Source organism: Triturus cristatus, chromosome 6 (genome assembly GCF_964204655.1).
Source record: "Triturus cristatus chromosome 6, aTriCri1.1, whole genome shotgun sequence".
Lineage (NCBI taxonomy): Eukaryota > Metazoa > Chordata > Amphibia > Caudata > Salamandridae > Triturus > Triturus cristatus.
The window spans coordinates 1,932,577,378-1,932,595,277 of NC_140589.1; positions in this window are offsets into that span (position 1 = coordinate 1,932,577,378).

Below are 17,900 nucleotides of genomic sequence, written 5' to 3' on the forward strand. Positions count from 1 at the left end.
TGGCCCCCTGTTCATTAAATGGATACAATTGCTATACACTAAGCCATTGGCAAGGGTGCGAGTGAATGGTATGATCTCCGCCACGTTCCATATAACGCGAGGCACTAGGCAGGGATGCCCGTTGTCCCCTTTACTATTTGCTATTGCGATGGAGCCATTGGCAGCTCGCACCAGGCAACACCATACCGAAAAAGGCATAGGATTTGGAGCAAGGAGTCTTTTGATTTTGCTGTATGCCGATATTACGCTGTATATTCTGCGTCCAATCTGGATGTAGTGCTAAGGGAACTCATCAAATTTGGGGGTCTCTCGGGAGTAAATATTAACTGGTCTAAATCTGTGATATTTGCCTGGCTGGAGGACAAGGTGAACCTGTGGGCTGAACTTAAACTTGGCCTCAAGGGTCTTCTGACCTCAGTGACAGTCACTGTCACTCTTGGATGCTGAGACCCCAATGTCAAAATTTCCAGGCGTGAGGACCTCCTCCTAACAAATTTCTAGAACTTGATACTCCTCACCAACCACCACAAACTCCCCCAGTACCCATGGCAAATCATGTTTACGGTGGGGCAATATTATTAAACGGTGTTTAGCAAATTAAAGGTTTGTGGGTGACTGTGGTTCGGAGTCACAGGCTTACTACAGAGTTCAAACAAAAAGGCTCAAAAAAGAAATTCCCAAAAATACACAAAAGTACTTTTCCTAAACAAAACATAATTTGACACAACTTGATCACACATTTCTGAAATAATGTGATGGGTTTGCCTGTTTTTCTCCAGAGAGATGGTCAGTCTGTGGATGTATTTTTGCTACTGCCATCCTCTGGTTGTGTTCCACCTCAAGTTTTGAACGGTACTTCGTCTTTTAATACTGGCAATGCTGAGAACCCAATATTGCATAAATATGATGAACTAAAAGGCAGAATAGTCTTGACTGGGGGAATTTTTGGCTAAAAATGTCTGAAGGACATTCATGTTTGTCAAAAATTTCAATGAGATTTTGCTGAATTGCATCTGGAGAACGCGATCTGTCTGGACCTCAATTAGGTCTCCTTGAAGGTGCATTGGGAGATGAGTACCTGCATCCACTAGAAACGTTTGGAAGACCCAGTCATGATCAATGTCCTCAGGAAAGTACTTTTCTAAACAGTCCCTGAGAGAAGTCAAGTGATTTCTTATGCAGCACTTTCAAGTTCATATCCTGTGTCCTCAACAGCTTCTGATGAACATGGGAATGCCTCCATCAGGCCACATTGGATTAGTCTTTTCCACAACTCCAGCTTCTTCTTGAAAGCAGATATTTTTTTGCATACTATGAAAGATGTACTTTAAGCTCCTTGCAAAGACAAATTCAAGGAATTTAATTTATTTAAGATGTCTGTTCTGCTTTGTATGTATCCAAATATAGAAGGAATTGCTGTAATTCATTTCTCAGTTCAAAAATACCATTCAGAACCTTCCCTCTGGATAACCATCGGACTTTTGTATGGAAAAGAAAAAATTATGTTCAGCTCCCAATTCTGCACACACAATTGCAAACAGACTAGCTCTACTGGGGTGAGCCTTTATGAAATTAACAATTTTCACAGCACAATCCAACACATCCCCAAGTTCTCTATCCATGTTTCAGACTGCAAGGGCTTCCCGGCGTATCATACAGTGGTTCCATAGAATACGAGGAGCCACTTTTAACACTACATGGAAGGAGCACCATCCGTACAGATCCCAACACAGTTGTCCCATTTTAAGCCATTGGAGCACAGGAAGTCATTGAGAATGTCAAACAGGGTTGATGCTGTTGTTTGTCCCTTGATTGGTTTACAGAATAACAAATCTTCCAATATTAGTTTTGTGGCAGTATCTGACATAAGCAATTAAATGAGCTTCCTTAGCTAAGTCAGTCGCTTCATCCAATTGCAAAGCAAACAAACTCGATTTCAAGCGTGCAAGAAGTAGTCTGTGGATATCCTCTGACATGTCAGATTCGGCGGCAAATTGTTATGTCTGAGAGTGGTACCATTTTCAACTTCTCTGCCGCTTTTTCACCAAGCATTGTGTTGGCCACATAAAGCATTGCTGGAAAAATCTTTTCCCCCATCTGTAAAAGACTTTTTTTGATTTTGGCAATGTGGTACACCACTTTGTAAGATGCTTTCAAGGCATTTGTTGATGTGAAGACCACATTTTTCACAGTCTCTTTTTGGTGGATGATGTCTTCCAGCTTTCTGGCAAAATAATCTGTATTCTTTCCTACCTGCGACACATGTTTAGTTTCCATGTGGTGCTTTCATTGGTTTGGTTGCAGACTCTTGATAGCCAAGGTCATGCCACAAACCACACACTGACTTTATTTCACCATTTATGGTGATATAGGTGAATCCAAGGTCCAGGTAGGAGGTATCATTCTTCCTAATTTTTACAGCTCTTTTCACATCTGTTTCGGCCTTTTGTTTGAGTGACCTACCATCTTTTGGCAGCAGGAAACGAGCCATGTCAAATGTGTTTGACCTATGATACAAAATTCCAAAGTCCAATATCAATGATTACCACAGACTTGCTGCTGCATGCAGTTTGGTAGTCATTTTTTAGGAAAAATCTTTGCAATTTCACAAGAAACATAAAAAATCTTATCCTATCTAAAATGCGAACATCAGGTTCCTTCCACATGCTTAAAACAGAAATGGCAGCTGGTCCTGGCTTCCATTACGTGAGCTGGCGTTGTGGGACATTACCAAGGTTCCCTTTCCCCTGAGTGCACACACATTGATAGCAATAGGTGACATGGGTGGACAACATGTTTAAAATCCACCGCCGACTTGTTAATGAGATAACAAATCTGCTGTTTGTGCCCAAGTTGATTATTGTAGTGCTCTCTATATAGGCTAGTCAAACTCCTGCTCTCCTGACACTTTCAAGAAGGATAAAAGGACTACAAGGTTGTTGTCCGTGTCATAATTGATCTCAGAAGGAAGACCACTGAGATCCAGTAAAAGAAAGCCTTGTGGTGCTGACTTAGAAACCCTGCCAGACAAGTGTAGGCTGTTGTGGCAGACTCTATTCACTTTCTTGTCTTTGCTCTTATATTCTATCTCCTTCCTTGCATTTAACCTCTTTCCCATCGCTCTTTCTCTTAAAGGAATTAATGTTCATACATGCATTCTGGTTATCAAAATAAGGGGGGAAGGAGAGGTTGATGGTTAGGTTCACCCTCCAGCAGTATATGTATCACAAAACAACCTGAACTAGTCAAGTAAAAGAACCTAACCTTAGGGGGAAGGAAGGTATCAGAAGCCAAATAGGTTCTAAAATACCAAATATAGAGAAAGGAAAAGATTGTCCTTTTCTTGAGTCCCCTCACTCACCAGGGTTTCCCCACGGTGACATGCTTCATCATTGGGGTCCTCCCAGTCCTCTACGGACTGAGGCGTGCTGCGACTTGCGGATTACGTAGGAGCACTGGAAAATCCGACTATGTGTAGTGCAAGTGAAAGTGGAGTGGATTTGTGAAATTAAAATTAATCAGCTAGTGGGCCAAAATAGACTTTATTAATGCTCTAAGCTGAAGAAATTAAAAATGGGGTGATATACTAAGGTCCCTAGTTATAATGAAATAGGTGTACCTAGCATACTGTATTGTCAACTAGTTTCGAGCTTCCCCAGCTCTTCGTCAGGACAACACTGGGACCAGCCCAGTGTGACAGTGCCACTCCTAGTCAACCTTGATGTGGTGTAAAATGAAAAAACGCTGCAACAGTGAGGCATGCGTAACTTATAATACATACGTTTTGTACGTCAGGAAACTTTTTTTAAAGGACATAGATATGCCTCATGGTCAACGGAGGGGCAATGGCGGTCTAATACATTTGTATCAGGACAGCCACGCATCGGAAAACCTACTGGGGCCAACACCTTCCGGTCCGGAAAAGTTTAAAAAAAGTTTCCTGACGTACAAAACGTATGTATTATAAGTTACGCATGCCTCACTGTTGCAGCGTTTTTTCATTTTACACCACATCAAGGTTGACTAGGAGTGGCACTGTCACACTGGGCTGGTCCCAGTGTTGTCCTGACGAAGAGCTGGGGAAGCTCGAAACTAGTTGACAATACAATATGCTAGGTACACCTATTTCATTATAACTAGGGACCTTAGTATATCACCCCATTTTTAATTTCTTCAGCTTAGAGCATTAATAAAGTCTATTTTGGCCCACTAGCTGATTAATTTTAATTTCACAAATCCACTCCACTTTCACTTGCACTACACATAGTCGGATTTTCCAGTGCTCCTACGTAATCCGCAAGTCGCAGCACGCCTCAGTCCATAGAGGACTGGGAGGACCCCAATGATGAAGCATGTCACCGTGGGGAAACCCTGGTGAGTGAGGGGACTCAAGAAAAGGACAATCTTTTCCTTTCTCTATATTTGGCATACATGCATTCTGCCATTTTGTTAGACCATCTGGTTCATCCCATTTGCCCCAAAATCACTTATAATGCATTGGACAACTGTAAGACCACAGGGGGCTCTGTTTTTGTTTTGCTTTGCCAGCAGCACACTAGGGTCTGCTGAAGTGGGGAAGTACCAAGAGGCCATTCACACACATAACAAGATGACTTATGTGCAGCACAGTTTACATTCAGTGGTCATGAAGACTTCGCTGCTGTATTCTGATGAGGATTATCTAGCAATCACAAAAAGCCCACTCAGAGTATGCACTCTCTCCCTGGAAATCCCCCTTTCCTTGACAGGTTGGTGTCTGACCTTCCTCTCCTTCGTGACAGCCTGAGATGAAAGCTTGCAAAAATTATCTCCACCCTTGTTAGATTTGGGGGTCTCTAGTTTGCATAGGTAGGTACCTGTGACAAATAGGGACCCTTGTGTCTAGTCAGGGTAAGGGGCTACACTCCTAAAATAACCCTGCTCACCCCCTTGGTAGCTTGGCATGAGCAGGCAGGCTTATCTCGGAGGCAGTGTGTAAAGTATTTGTGAACAGATACAGTAATACAGTGACAACACTACAAATGGACACCACAAAGGTTGTATTATAAAAATAGGTATTTTTATATAGACTTAACACAAGACCAAACACACATCCACAATACTGTACACAAAAATAGTCTCTCAAATATTATAAAATGGCTCAGTTCTCTCAAGTTGTAAATGCAACACTTTACTCTCAATGTACCTTAGATGTGTAGCGCAAAGAAAACAAAAGGGTTGCAGGGAAGGGGATGTGTCGGTTCTTTACACGCTGGGGAGTGGATGTGTCGGTTCCTTACTGCTGCGCAGGGGAGTTGATGCTCGCTTCCTTACTGTGTGGGGAGTTGATGCGTTGGCTTCTTACTGCTCTCTGGTGCGATGCAACCGCTGGCACCTCGATGCGATAGTCTTCATCGGTGCAATGCGACAAAATGGCGCCTAGGTTGCGATGGGACAACGTTGGTGTGATGTGTGCACGCCCGACGGCCGTGCGGCGACTCGATTACCTTTTGGAGCTGCGACAGGCCCTGCGACGCGTTTCTCCGGTGATGCGACGATGACCTCTGTGGCCGCTTCTCTGGCGATGCGCCGCGCTTCAAATTTCTGAGTCATTTAGGATTATAAGATGTAATAATCAAACTGCCCATTCTGGCCTATGGAGAACAGGTAGCCTTGCAATAGTGAAAAACGAAAAATAGCTGTAATTCACTATTAGGACATGCCACACACACCAGGGCATGTCCTACCTTTTACCTACAATGCACCTTGCCCTTGGGCCTACCATAGGGGTGACTAATATGTATAAAAGGGAAGGTTTAGGGATTGGCATGTGGGTGCACTTGCCCAGTCAGCATGGCAGTACCAGACTGCACACAAGCTCTGCAATGGCAGAACAGAGACACACTTTACAAGCTGCTCCGGTGTGTGGCACAATCAGTGCTGCACGCCCACCAGCAGCATTGGTTACAAGCCCTGGGCACACGCAGTGCACTGTACTAGGGTCTGACAAGTAAACCAATCAAGCCAATCATGGAGTCACTAATCCATACATCAATTTAACATAGGGAGCACTTGCACTGTGGCACTGAACAGCAGTGGCACAGTGCCCAAAGCATCTATAACCAGTAAAAACACATGAGGCAACAGCAAAAAATGGAAGGGAGACCCACGCCAATGGTGTCAGGTCTAACAACCTTTGTCACCTATAGTTAGGATTTCTAAACCTGGCACCCAGCTTGACATTCTCTAGCTTCCTGCCAGTGCCACCAAGTGTCGCCTCCCCTCTCATTACTGGAGCTCACTGAGCTTTAAGGGATATAGTGCAAAGGGGACAGTGACGTGTACTGCGTGAGTGCAGCATATATGAGATCTTAAAAAGGGGCCCATATTTGGAAAGCGGGGCTGTTTGTAAACTGTAATTGAGCGGTATGTGTTTTGTGTTAGGATTCAAGCTTCAGGTAGCACAGCCGGGGTACATAGAATGTTAGAGCCTTCATGCATGATCAACGACTTTGTTAGTTCATATTGTGACGGCCCCAAACTCTCAGAGGCCATCTCCCCCGTCAGCCAATGCTTGGCTTACTGTTCCTGACAAATGACCATGCCCCCTCCTTGTTCCGATCGAGATCCTGTTTCTTGTGGTATTGCTTCCTGCTTGCAGTCTTCGTCTCCCTATCTTGATACGCCTTGAAGACTTTAGCTAAAGTCCCCTGGAATCCTGCTTCATTTGGTTTCCTTGTGTTGGCGTTTGGTGTTTTTCACAGCTGCTCCGCTCCATCCCCATCGGAGCCGGACAGCACGCCATGCCACCTTTCCTCTCGAGGATCCCCAGCTGGGAAGCGGGTGCATGACTGTTCTGCTCCGTTCCCCTAACCGGAGCCGGCCAGCACGCACGCCGCATTCACTTTCTCTCCCTGCCTGAAAGCGTGTGCACTGCTGTTCCGCTCCTTCCCCCTCCTGAGCCGGCCAGTGCGCCACGTCTTGAAATTCCCTTTTAGTTTATTTGAAAAGAATTGCTGCTCCGCTCAACCTCTATCATTGGAGCCGGCTAGCACGCTGAAATTAAAGGCGCCTTAGGTTACATCTCACACCTTTTCAATCCTTTTGGGATCTCACTCTTAAACACATTGTTATTCCCTAAGTAACCTTGTATGAGTGTGGATGTGAGTGTCATTACCTCGTCCCTTAAGTGCTCACTCTCCCAGTAGTCACCTCAGACTTCTCTCCAGGCTTATCATTGATATCAACTATTGCCTGTCACTTTCCATGAGATACTGAGACATTCCAGCTGGTAAGTGGACTATATTTAACTGGAATTGACATGCATTAATGTTCTAAGACTAGTTATTAGTTCATTGATAGTAACCAGTAAGACCTGTTTGTATTTTTTATCTTTTAGCCCTCTGTCTATCCAGTTCCACAACGTTACCTGTTGCCACATCTGGGGAAGAGTGGTGGTCACTCTGATTTATTCCCTTCACTTTTTGGCGAGCAATTTCCTGTGAGTGAGTTACTATATATTCCTCTGGGAGTTGTTGTCTAGAAGTGTTTTGCCCAGCATCTTTGCTCCTGTGGAATCTCACTTGGATCAGGCTGGGATTTAGGTTTCATTCGCGACATTTTGCAAGGTATGGTAGACTGCATGCATTTGTGCTTCATGCAGACAATATTTGTGGTAATAGCACATAAATCAAGACCACTGACCTGACCTGCAACCCCTTTGGGCATGACCAGACTGCACTATAGGAAGGGCTACTAAAATTATGAGGCAACAGAGGACCGAATTATGCCACGGTTTTAAACTTGTGAGGCAGAGCTGTGGAGGTATTTTGCAAGGTCTGGTAGACTACATGCACTTGTGCATCCTGCAGACCATATTTGTGGTAATAGCACAAAAATTAAGAGTAAAAACAGCCCACCCGACTGTAAAACAAGTCAGCATGCATCAAAACAAAGCACACACGCTGACCTGACTGGCCTCCCCTGACTGCACTGCCAGACTGCCCTATAGGAAGGGCTACTAAAATTATGAGGCAAGGGAGGACCAAATTATACAGCAGGGTCGACTAAATTGTATGGTAAGAAAATGTAAATAAAGCAATGTTTTGCGCATATTTTGGGATACTACTGCTTTATTATTTTGACATTTCTCTATACACGCTAACAATGGCCAAAGGTTTCACCTCATCAGTACCCGTTTATAATTAAAATACAGCAATGAACAACAAAGATGTCAACTCAACCTTTGTATAGGGCCTTCCACTCTGCAAGAATGTGTAGCCACATTAGAAGCTCCCCTGGCTTGGAGAAGTAGGGGGTCCCTTAAAACCCTGGAAGTCTTGTGCAGAGTTGAACAGTTCACACACGTCTCTTTCCTCCCACCCCCTCCCATCCATCCCTCTCATCTGTCATTTAAAGTATGTATGGCCCTGTCTCTCAATACCTAATAATCACACACAGGTCGGGCATTGTCTGTCCAGGCTCTTCACTATCATCCCATCAATGTTATGCCCCTGCCCACCCAGGCCCCCACCAAGCAGACTGCCTTTCTGTCAGCTGCATAACATGTGTATTTTTGTAAAGCACAAGTATCACCCAAGCTAGGGTCTCAAGGCACTGAATAACAGATGGTTTTTCTTACCCAACTCAATGGTGCTCATTTTATCAACCTCAGGTGGATGAAAGGCTAAGTGGACCCGCCAGGATTTGAACCCGTGACCATGAGGTCGAACACAGACCCCTACAGTGGATGCATTAGTTTACTTAGCTACCAGACCCGGCTTGATAGCTGCACCATTTCAAAAGGGGGCTGAGCACCTGCAGCCTGCACCACAGGAGCACTGCCCCAACCCTGCCTCAGACAAAAAGGAAAAGGCACACTCCCCTAGCCCTCAGAGCTAGAGTCCGAGTGCACACAACACATGATGTCTCTGGTTGGTTTCTACAACATACAGCTCCCGAGATATCACTTTAAATCCACTTTTGGAAGTGGAACAATAAACCAGTACTCGCTTCTCCAAATTCAATTGCCACCGAGTCATCTCAGGACACAAGTGCCCTGTGAAATAAAAGTTTGAACTGCTACACGCCATTTGTTAGCCTCACTTCAAGTCCATTCCCAAAACCAACAAGGTTTGCATCGTCTTGAAACAGGGTGGAGCTGTGTCCACCCTAGACTGCAGCTACCAATAAATACAGCCACTAACCACCCCATCCCAGGTGACCTTATTGTCTGGATATATTAACTCTACATTAGTAGGGTGCAACCCCAAGTATGAGACCCTCTCGAAACAGCAGCTGAGAAAGTAGGGTAAGGCAGACCTTCCACAGCAATCCTGTTGTATCCTGAGAGCTTTGGAAAAACAAACCTTGGTAAAGAACAGGGACTCCCCATCAAAAGAGAATCTCCCACTCAATTGCCACCACTAATGAAAAACTGATGGCGAGAGTTTACAGGAGGCTGCCCACTAAACAGGATTGGCATATTGTGTCCCCTCCCCAGCTGCTTGGTCAAGTTGGTGATACAGGGGGACAAAAGGCCTCAGATGAGGCAAGAAGAAAGTTTAACAAAGGACACCAGCCAAAGGTAATTTATCAGAGTTGCTCATTTTCCAGTGAGCTGCAGGTTGAGGAAATTGTAATCATGTGACAGTGCCACCATTTACAGAACAAAGGCAGGTAAACGGATGCCATTCACCTCTGCATACTAAGGCAGAGCCCATTTTCAAAATCATCCATCACTTCATGTTTAGGGCCTTGCATGGTGCACATGAGGTCATAGTCAATAGACTTGTTTTTGAAGGAGACTGCTAGGTTAGTAGGAATTGGCAAAATCAGATTTACAGAAATATTTTCCCCTTATCACCTACAAATGTTGCTAATCAAATGATTTTTCCTGAAAAAAAAATCCAAAAGCATGTAGCTGTTCCCCTCTGATATGATTTCTAGTAGAGCTAGTAGCTGTTGTAGCACTGGCAGTAGTGAAATTAGTAGTAGCAGTTGGAGAAGTAGGAATAGTTGCCTTAGGGGTAATCGTATTATTATCATTAATAGGTTTGATGTGCCGTGAAATAGTAATATGCCATCAAAGTATCCCCAGAGGACAATACAAAAAAGCAAAAAACTGGGCCAGAATTAAAGGTCATGGAAAAAAGTGAAATAATTGTGCTAAGATTTAAAGTAAACATTTGCTTTGACTGTGGGGCAACGTATCCTCTTGGACCTAGAGGGGCCTGCTTCGTCGCTGTGCTCCCGTTTTACTGGCGGGACCTCACTGGCGATTCCAGTCTGCGGGGTTGCTGGTTCTCAAGAGTTCGGTGGCCCAAGCCAATCACTTGGTCAAGTCGAGAAAAGCAGCAATACGTGCGTCCTCGGAGATGCCTGTCTGGGTCTCCTCGACTTGGGACCTCATTGTAAACAGCAGTGGGGATCCCTGACTATCCATCTGATTCAGGGCGTGTGCCTCCCAATCTGGAAGGAGAAGAAAAACACATATTTTAGCCACACGCGTGCTCCCCCCCTGGTGCTCTCATCACGCTCCCTGGCCCGGGGAACCAGCTCAGGCCCCCCACCTGACCCGTACTTACTCAACAACTACCGGGGCACAGGCGATGGGCGTGCTGTCCAGCAGTCGTGCCAGCAGTAGGCCGCCCACAATAGTCACTCTGGGCTCCTCGTCAACCTCTAAACCTTCGCGCAAGGCTGCTGTAAAAACAAACAAATGTGAGGCATGGAAAAAAGGGGGGTGGGGAACTCCTTCACCCCCAGCGGATATCTTGCCGCAGCATAACAGGTGTCCATTGTCAACCACCCTGGCACAGGGGCTGCATGGACCCAGCAACCACTGAAACCCGTGATCTGGCAGTGGGGCGCCCAGTCTCCTCGCTTGCCCTACCCCCTTTTTAATTCCCGCTACAGTGCAGTTGCCACTAGCACGGCTGGAGCATTTTGTTCTTGGGGCAGCCACAGTAATTCTCCCCGCAAAACACTGCCTGGAGCGCTGGCGCATCGGCAACCACCTCCCGCCTCCGCCTGCGACTACAACCCGTGCACACGCGGGTCTTCTAATGCGGGCTGCCACGCATTCATGTGGGCTCCCTCAAGGGCTGTAGTGCGCGCGCGTCGCCACGCATCCTCCGCCCAAACCCCCCCCCCCCCCTGTTGCCGGGGGCGACGACAGAGAAAACCTACTACACTGGAGCGGAGACTACGCATGCCTTAGCAAGCTTGCCTGCTCATCCCCTCCCACTCGGTGCCGGAGCGGGGGCAACCCAAAACGGCATTCCTTCCCCTCGTGCGCAGCTGGCACAGCTCACCAATCAGCGCCGGGGGGGGATGCGGTCCGGGCACCTGATGCACGCAGCGCGGGGACCCAGCGCCTGCCGCCAAAACGCGCCCCCCCCAAAGCACCCCTCGGTGCGTGCCCCACCGCAAAGCACCCTGCTGGGCCTCGCGCGCTAGCAGGCAATATCGCGAACCTCTGGCAGACGCTACCCCCGAACACTTCCATTTTCTGCTTTGTTTAAAATTAAGCTGGTGCGAGCTCGACCCGAAGGTAATGGAGCAGCTGTGCATGAGCCCGTATTTACATTACACATTCAATCACGGGGGGGATGGCGTGATTACCCGGAACCACCAAATGGATGCGACCTCGAGGCTCGAACCCTGGTGTCCTGCGCCGGAGGCGGCAGCGCCGCCACTGGACCACATTCAAGCGCTACCCCCGAACACTTCCGATTTCCGTTTTAATTTAAAATAAGCTGGCGCGAGCTCAACCCGAAGGTATTGGAGCAGCAATGCATGGGCCCGTATTTTACATTACACATTCAAGCACGGGGGGGGAGGGATGACGTGATTGCCCGGAACCACAAAATGGATGCGACCTCGAGGCTCTCAGCCTGGTTTCCTGCGCCGGAGGCGGCAGCGCCACCGACGGACCCCATACTCCTTGGGGTGTACTGAGTACACACCGGGCATACCCACCCGGAGGCGGGCTGCACTCTTAAACACTGGCAGCCTCTGAAACCCCCCGGCCTTGCGGGAGTAGCCTGGCGGGGGCAGGCATGGTGAAGGCTCAGGTGCCATATGAGCGGTGGAAGCCACCTTTTGAATTTTAAGAAAAACCCAGACCCCGCACAGCCCCGACTTTTACCATGAGGGGGGACCCGCGTGAATTGCCCTACACACGGTAAGTGTCGGTCATTCCCCAGCGCACAGTGCAAAAGTTCGGTCCGGGCTCTAACTCGAACCTGGGTCTCCGCTTGGGGACTAACGTGGCCTGAACGACGGGTCATCCGTGTGCTTCGCTTCAGGCACGGGGGGATAGAGTGCTTTGCACAGCTCCCGGAGGTGGCCCCTGGTTTCAGCCTCAAGTCGGCAGTCTAGCCGCCGGACCACAGCCTCTCCCCAGCGCGCCGCGACCACCTCCCGCCCACGACCCTCCCGCGGGTTCCCAACCCGGGCAGCCGGACGGTCCACCTAACCCCGCTATGCCTCGCACTTGGCCTTACGGCTCCGCTCCCGCCTTGCGCTATTCGCGTGCTCGCCTCGCCCACGCTGACCTAGGGCCCGTTAGGCTCGTGCCCCCTCCCGCGGCAATCCGTGACACAGGGCCCCGTTCACCTGGTACTGCCCAGGGACAAGGCCGGGGCGGGGGTGGCGTGCATCAGGACTCACCGTTATTTAGATAACGAAACGATCCTCCGGCGCGTGGACCAAACGACCCTTCTGCAGCGTGCGAGGAGAACAAGGAGGTCGCCAGCAGGGTGGGGGAAGGCTAAATAGCCTCCCCCTCGCCACGGAGGCCTGGAAGTGACACGCCTTCGCGTCACTTCCGGGTGAGAGAGAGAGGAGGGAGACACCGGCTGGCGTCCCCGCCCCTTGGAGGGGGGGCGGGGAGGGGTGACCGGTGCCCAGGCGACACTAGGACGCCGACCGTTCTAGTGGCCCCCTGCGGGGGCCGCGGTCGGCGGCAGGCTAGGCAGTGCGAGTTTCTACAGCACCAGTCTGCTCATTTTCGGGCTGCGTGGCTCGACAGTAAAACGGGACAGTGCATGCCACAGGCATTACAATCTAACACTATCTGCTGACAAGAAAAATTATTGCTGGAATCGGATAGTAAAATGTCACGACGGTTCATGTATTTGTTGCGGCAAACTTCACATAAACTGCAGGTCACACATTCCAATCCTCCTAATAGCCCAGTAAGTTATGTGCCCGTTTCAACAAGTAAACACGTTAAGCAGTCCTTTATTCTTTTGCAGGATTTTGTCTTACACAAAGGGAGTCCTTATGCAAGTACACATTACCTGGGGATGACAGATCGTTTGCTCATGACTTTTCTGTGGAATTCTGTTAAAGCTAAGCTAAACTCAGAAGGCTTGCATAAACAGCCAGCACAGGCCCAGAGATTGCAAATGGCTACACACATACGCATTCTTGCAGAGCCTGGCAGGAGCTTTCTTACAAAGTCATTAAACGGTATTAAAACAGAAACAAAATAGATAAATACAAACCTCTCCAGGAGATAACGAAATGGGTGAGGCAAACTTAAAATAAATAAAACAGTCGGTTCCGGGTAATATGAGATTAGAAAGCAAGGGCATACTTGTGTCTGCTCTGCTCCCCACGTCCCGCAGGAGGGTACTACAGAAGCTAAAAAGCGAACAGCCCTAGCACTCCAAGCTCAAGTAAACGTCCACACCTGTAGCAAAACCAGTAGAACAAATGTCTAGAGCGCTGCTACGACTAATCCAGAAATAAACTCTGTGGAAATCAGCTATCACGTGGTTTGCGTGGCGTCTTTCAAAGCAACAGCACCAGACTAGAGGAACCGGAGATGGTGAAGGGGCATAGTACCCCCAGTGGCACCCCTCTGTCCCCCCTCCCCCAGAGTAGGTTACCCAAATAACACACACACAGACTGTTGGGTTGGGTAACAAATGCTGCAGGTTTATTACATAATTTCAAAATATGTAATGGGTGGGTTATCTTACGGGCGATCCAAGGGCAGGCAACCAACTGGGCTGCCTACCCGCCTGATGAGCCGGTCAGCGCGGGAGCGATACCCGCCGATGCTGCCCACCACGTGATTCTTTCTACGATCACGTGCCGTTGGTAACTTCTACTCGCACCCCCCCTCTCGGGGCAGAGCGTCGCTTAGCAAACCCCCATTGTTCTGGCCCACAACCGCCTGCAGGACTAGTGGGGCGCCGACACGGCTTCCGGGACCCTCCCTCTGAGGTTCCTCGTTTTGGCTCAGGCACCCCCTATGGTGCCGTGCAGAGGTACCCTTTGTACCGGCCTGCTTCCAGATAGCCCTGTAACTCCGCCTGCAACGAAAAAGAAAACATTAAAACGCTCACAAATCCCCCCCCACCCAACGCCTATGCCGGGTAAGCGGTAGGGAGGGATGTGGCGAGGTGGGCGACAAAAAGGTCGCCAGGAGGGTGGGGGAAGGCCTCCCCTGCCCACAGGGGCCAGGAAGTGACACGCTTGGGCGTTACTTCCGGCCTGCACGAGGAGGGGGTGCTCCGGTCGGCGTCCCCACCCCCTCCATATGGAAGGGGGTGGGGAGGGGTGACCGGTGCCCCGGGGGCACTAGGGCGCCGACTGCTGAGTGGCCCCCTGCGGGGGCCACGGTCAGCGGCATAGTACCCCCAGTGGCACCCCTCTGTCCCCCCTCCCCCAGAGTAGGTTACCCAAATAACACACACACAGACTGTCGGGTTGGGTAACAAATGCTGCAGGTTTATTACATAATTCCAAAATATGTAATGGGTGGGTTATCTTACGGGCGATCCAAGGGCAAGTAACCAACTGGGCTGCCTACCCGCCTGATGAGCCGGGCAGCGTGGGAGCGATACCCGCCGATGCTGCCCACCATGTGATTCTTTCTACGATCACGTGCCGTTGGTAACTTCTACTCAAGCCCCCCCTCTCGGGGCGGAGCGTCGCTTAGCAAACCCCCCGATTGTTCAGGCCCACAATCGCCCGCAGGACTAGTGGGGCGCCGACACGGCTTCCGGGACCCTCCCCTGAGGTTCCTCTTTTTGGCACAGGCACCCCCTATGTTGCCGCGCAGAGGTACCCTTTGTACTGGCCTGCTTCCAGATCACCCTGTAACTCCGCCACAGCCCTGGAGGCAGCTCACCGTCGCAGCCAGGGCCCCCCACCACACCTTGCTCTTACCTGCACCCTCTCATCTCTAATGCTTCGCTTAAATCTAATAGAAATAAGTCCATGCCTACTTGGGACAGGTGTACCCCATCTAAGTCGAAATACCCCTTCACACTCCCCCTGATCATCTCATGGCGGATAAAACCTAAGACCCTTTGGGCTGTAAACTTACGCATTGCCCCGTTAATATAATACGCCTCCTAGAATGCTCCACAGCCTCTAGTGATTTAGCCCCCGCCAGGACCTACGTGGGATAATCCCTGACCAAACAACCTCGCATTGGCCTAAGCGCTTCCCCAAGTCCCTTTTCATGGCTAGCAGCAACAATCTCCTTCCTAGGGTCATGAGGTCATTCCCCCACAGGTGAATCACCAACGTGTGAGGAAGGGTGGAGCCTTGCGATATCAGCCTCTGCTCCAGCTTGTTCCTTCGCTCAAACCATCTCATGCCAGGGAAGCCATCCACTCCACCTGTGTCTGTGGGAAGTGCCGCATCCAGTTGCGGTGCGACGCCCATTGGGCCGCCCGGGCGACATATGAGTGCCCAATCACCCACACCAAGCGCCCTAGTAAAACAGGAGATATGGTTTACACACAGGGTTATTTAATCATAGTGGGTAATTCAACTAATAACAAAAACACGATAAATCACTGTAAAACCACACAATTCACTGGAAAGCCAACATCACAGGCGAACATATCTTTTGTAACAGTCAGATTCCCAGCGCCCTACTTTCTTCACCTGGGTGGGCGCTAAACCCGCCAGGTGGGCGGCAGTGGCGGGGCCAATCCAGAAAGAGTGGCTGGAGTACCTCTTCTCCGGCTGGTCCAGCCCCGCTCTGGACAGACTGGCCCTGATCATCTGCTCAAACTGGAATCTAGTTACCGGGGCATGGTCCCTATGCAACAGCAGGTATCCGGGGGCGGAGGGGGCGGCACTCCAAAAACACCTTTACCCAATGCACTGGGCAGAACCTGGGGTCGCCGAGAGGCTGAAGAACCACATTAATCCCCGCCCTGCCTGATCAGTCCTAGACTTTCGTAGGTGAATGGACAGGGAGTCAGAGACGGACACATCCGAAATAGCCAGGGCATCCCCTGAACTGTCATCCTTAGACCTGGCCACTAGCTCGCTAATTCTGAATGCCCCAAAAAAAGCTAGGCAAAATGCTACAGAAAACAACGTGGCCTCATAAGGTGAGTGGGTGACCGCCCCAAGTGCGCCCAGCATGCCCTTCAGAATCTCGAAGTCAATGGGTGCTCGGTTGTCTGGCACCCTGGGCTCCTCCCTAGCCCAACCCTTCATGGCGGCCCGGATGGCAAAGTAATTAGTGGGGTCCGCCCCACCAGACAACCTGGTGTCGTGGCTCACAGCCGCCAAATGGCTACCCACCGAAGAGTGGCTTTTCCCCTACTCCCTTGCCCTAACTAATTCCCTCAGCAAGCATAGCACTAGCCGGCACCTGGCAGTCTGGCTGTTGATTGCCTGGACGACCGCCATGTTGTCCGACCAGAATATGACCTTTCTGTCTGACAACGCCGCGGGCCAGAGGTGCAGGGCAACAACGATGGGGAAGAGCTCAAGCACAGTAATGTTTTTCGTGATCCTGCGCCAGACGTTGTGCCATTCCTGGGCACACCAGTCCTCACCCAGGATAGCCCCGAAGCCCTCCCTACCAGAGGCATCCGTGAAAAGACACAGCCCATGACTGTCCACCCACGGCTGCTTCCATATTACTGATCCATTGAAACAGGCTAGGAACTCGTCCCAAACAACCAGGTCTTGTTTCAACCCTGACCCCAGCTTGACCGAGTGATGCTTCTTCCTTATCCCCGCGGTGGCCCTCGCTAGTCTGCGTGCGAAGACCCTCCCCATGGGTATGACCTTCACCGCAAAGTTCAGTTTCCCTAACAAGCATTGGATTTCACCCAGCGTAGCCTTGTCTCTGCCAAGCAAACCGTGAATATCCTGACGCAAGGCCTGTACCTTATCCGCAGGGAGTCTGGACTCGCCCTTCACTGTGTCCAACTCGATGCCCAAGAATACCAAAACCTGCGCTGGACCCTCGGTCTTGCCCGGAGCTAAAGGCACGCCTAAGTGACCTGCCAATTCCTGGAAACACTGCAATGCCCTTGTGCACTCCTGTGAGTCAGCTCCCCCGATGAACAGGAAATCGTCCAGGTAGTGGGTCACTCCCTCTACCCCATACTTGCTCGTTAGGGCCCACTGGAGAAAAGAGCTGAACGCCTCGAAGTACGCGCAGGACACTGAGCAACCCATAGGCATACATCTGTCGTAAAAATCTTTGTCCTCCCACCTGAAGCCCAAAAGGTGTTGGCTATCTGGGTGTACCGGCAGCAGCCTGAAAGCCGATTCTATATCCGACTTTGCCAGCCAGGCTCCCTCACCCGCCCGATTTAAGGTTCTCCGCATCCCTGCTCACTAGGGGGCCTTGGTAAGGGATGCGGAATCCCTCTACAAAACCCTCTGCAATGAGGGTCCCCTCGCTGCTGTTGTGGTATCCGCGGAGGGCGGTAAGAAGGTTAGTTATGCTGATTGGGGAGGGGCCTCTCGAAGTCGTGCGGGGCGAGGACAAGCGCGCTGTGAGTTACATTAGCCAGGGACCAGCGGGCAGGGGGGCGGGGCGATGGTGAGGCCTGTTCCCGCCACCGGCTATTTGCTGGAAGTGGGCTGGCCTGGGCTGTCGCACTTGGAGCATGCGGTTGCGGCATGGGGGGCCCCGC